The following is a 3,918-nucleotide window of genomic DNA, read 5'->3' as shown; positions in this document are numbered from 1 at the left end:
GAGAGTTAGAATTATGGAACTGGAGCTGAGAAGAGAGGTCAGGACCAGATATTGAAGATATTGAAGATGTGGTTTCCTCAATCACAGAAGCCAAATGAGGCTGTGTCTATTAAAATTGCCAAGAAAGAGGAGGAGGAGGAAGAGAGAAGCTTTAGTAAATGCAATAAGGAGGGTACAACAAGGATAACCAAAACTGGGGGGCAGGGACCATGGCTTGGGTCATTAAGACATTCCTGGTGGCAGGATGTGGGGCACATTTCAGAGAAAATGATCAGTTAAAAGGTATATCTTTACCACCTAAAAGGTGCTTAGTATGAAGAAGGGAAAGACAACTTGGCTTCTTGAGGATTTCTTACATTGATCCTGGAAAGGAAGCATCTGGATCAGGGGCAGAGAGCTTCCTCATAGCTGGAATTCCCAATACAGCTTGAGGCAGAAATGGCCCCTGTGAATTTTGAGAGTTCAGGAAAGAGGAAATGTGGTGAGGGCCAGGAGAACAGAGTGGAGCCAGCAAACAACCCTCGGTGTCTACTTACTATCTCCACCTAAGCCATCTCATCAAAAACCATGGAGACTTGTGCAAAAGTGTTGCACGCCAAACAGAAACTCTCCCTATCACTCTCAACCTCCAGGCCAGAGAAACAGCTCAAGGCCAGTGCCCCTCAGCAATGCCATGTTCTTATTACTAGGACAGACAGCGTATTGTTTGCTTCCATAACAGGATCCATTAAAGTTTAGAATCTGGAAAATGCTGAAAGGATCATTTGAAACTTAAAATACTCTGAAGACTCATGATACTGGGAGAAAGATGAAAGGAGGCAACGTGGTTTATAGTAGAAAAAGCAATGGAAGCAGGAATGTCAGTTCCTAATGCTGCATGACCTTAGGCAAGTTACTGGATTTTTCTGAGCCCAACTTTCCTCATTTTCCAAATGAGACTTCTTAAAGAAAAATATGTGTGTCCTCATGAGAGTCCCCTTCAAGGAAGTATAGTATAATAATTAAGACCATGGATTTTGGAGTCCATGAGTGTGGACTGAGTTTGAATCTTGGCTCTGTCACATAATAGCTGTGTGACCATGAAAAAAGGTTTAGAACTTCTCTGAGCTTCAGTTTCCTCATCTGTAAATGCAGAAAGTAATCATACCTTTCATACTGGGGCAGTAGGAAAATTAAATAGGCTATTATTACAGGTAAAGCCCTTAGCTCAGTTTTTGGCACAGTGTAGGTACAAGTATAGGGCAAAATACATTTTAGCAGTTAAACTTAAGGAGAGCAGAACCCCAAAGTATAGAATGGGAAGTGGAATGAGGTACTTATTGATGAACCGTAAGTTTATATCAATGGAAGGAAAGAAGTCAGGCCTATATGAGGTGGGGGGGGGGCAGTATAACAATGGGTAAGGGCTGAAGCTTTGGAGTTAGACAGAGCCAGGTTTGCATCCTTCCTCCTGCCATTTACTAGTTAGCTGTGTAGACTTGGTTAGGTTATTTAGAGTCTCAATTTTCTCATCTCATAGAGTGGTTGTATGGATCAAATGAGATCCTGCATGTGAATGGCCTAACAGGGTACCTGACAAAAAATAAACCCCCAATAAAATGTTACGTAGATTAGCAGTTGGGAAACGTTTGTCTGGAAAGGGCCAGATAATAAATATTTTAGGCTTTACTGGCCTAAAATAAGGTCGGTTGCGACTACTCAGTTCTGCCATCCTATTGTGAAAGTGGCAATAGACAATACTTAAATCAGTGGATGTGGCTGTTTTCCAATAAAACTATTTACAAAAACAGGCAGCAAGCACCACTGTGTGATAGAGAGATGAGCTAATAGCCACTTTTAAAATAAGTAAAAAGAAACAGGCGAAATTAATTTCAATGGTTTATTTTACCCAATATATCCAAAACATTATCATGTAATCCATAGAAAAAATATTAACAATATACTTTATATTCTTTACTTCTTATGAACTAGTGTGTAGTTCACACTTAATCACATCTCAATGCAGACTAGCCCCATTTCATGTGCTCAAGATCCATGTGTGGCTAATGGCTACATATTGGATAGCAATTTCTAGATATTAAACTAGGTTATCTCAGGAATTCCTTTGACCTCTAATAGTCTATAAATTTAAGCCTCGAGAATAAAGAAATATTCATTCTTTCCACGGATGTCAGAAATTCAGAAGGTAAAAGTGATTGACACTGTGTCAACCAGATATGAAGTCAAGCTTTGCATGTCTCAGGGACTCAAATATATTCCACTCTCCCATGTCCCTTTGGCTTCTACTTCAAATGCTTCCTGGGGCCAATTGATTACAATATTTTTTTGAAAAAAAAACTGGTTGTGGTCCTGGCCTCCCAATCCTTAATACAGAACTTTAGGTATCCACTATCAGTGGATCATGTAGTGAGCATAATGTCTCTTCCTGACATCTTTAAAGAAGAATAAACAAGCTTTGGGTGTCCAAAGATTTGGGATCAGAGTTTAGCTCTTGCTACTTACTCACCCACTATCACCTTGGGCAAATTACTAGTCTATTCAGAGCATCAGCTTCCTTATCTAATATACTTTAATAACAATCCTGTACAAAGCCGAGAGGATATTATGAGACACTGTATTGAAAAGGACTGTGTAGTTATAGAATGCTATATCCATGTGAGATTTTATTCCCTTCTGGAATCAACCTATAACTGAGGCTAGTGGGCGTGGTAATGCTTTTAAGAGATCAGCCGAATGAAATCGCAGTCACTCATACTGGAGGTGTAAGGAATGTTGAAGCTGCATGGAATTGAAGGATTATAGAAGTGGAGAGAAACCACAGCAAAGATGGAGAGTGAGTGAGAAAATCCAAGGCACTTTAGATGATGTTAAAAGGAAAGAGTAACCTACCAGCAGGAAGAACCTGAGCCCCTCTTCAGCACCCAGTGAAAATGTGAGCCTGAGGCCCTTCCTAAAAGCTCCAGAAATCTGAAGCATCTGGACACAGAAATCCAGCCCTATGTAGGCATAGTCATCACAGTGAGGGAGGACTCATGCCTTCAGGAGGCCTTGCCCAACGATCAGATATGAGGGGAACCCTAGAATGGTAGTAGGAGCTTCTGCTTTCCCCAGTCTCTGTGATGTCAGCTGCCGTTCTCTGGAGCTAGCTCCTAGCCTCATTGCATTTTCAAGTTAGAAGAGCCCTCGTAGATCACCTGGGGATTATTGGTGCCTTTGGAGTACTCGTCTACCTAGTGTTACTGCCATGAAAAGGTGTTCCATTGTCATATACTTTGGGGAAATGTTGAGTTAATGTTAAAAAAGTTGATGACCTTCTCAGAGCTTTTAATATGCCATGGTACATTGTGACATTCTAAAAAGGGTGTATAGAATGCAGGGATTCCCAAACTTACTTAACTACTGAAGTGTCTTATAGTTGTCTTGTTTTCCTGCAAATTAGGTACTTCTGTTAAAATTTCCATGAACATATACCTCCAGTGAGTTCGATTTTTGGCTGGAAGATTAAGGTACAAAGAGCAGGACCCGCCAAAGTTACTCAGCTAATCAGTGGCAAAGCCAGGACTAAAACTTGACTTCCAACGCAAGACTCCCTGTTCCATACAAACCATGCCACCTCCCTCTCAGTTCACTTCATTTCTAAATGATTTGAATGCAGATCACAAACCCAACAAGAAGGTATTCTTGATGAAAGAGTAGAAATATGCCACAGGAAACTTTCCTAGATATCATCTCTCATAAACAAGGCTGTGGTTATTCACACCCAGCGCCGGCTTGTTATTGGAGTTCCAGTATACTCACTAGCTTTGGAATTAGTAAATGTGCCAGTGAAAAACTTGTTTGCCAGTCAGTACAATCAAAACAAATCACTTTTGGATGAGATCTTTCCTAAATAAATGGCATTTCTTTTTGTTTCTGATC

Source organism: Tamandua tetradactyla, chromosome X, assembly GCF_023851605.1.
Source record: "Tamandua tetradactyla isolate mTamTet1 chromosome X, mTamTet1.pri, whole genome shotgun sequence".
Taxonomy (NCBI): domain Eukaryota; kingdom Metazoa; phylum Chordata; class Mammalia; order Pilosa; family Myrmecophagidae; genus Tamandua; species Tamandua tetradactyla.
This window is presented reverse-complemented; position numbering follows the sequence as displayed.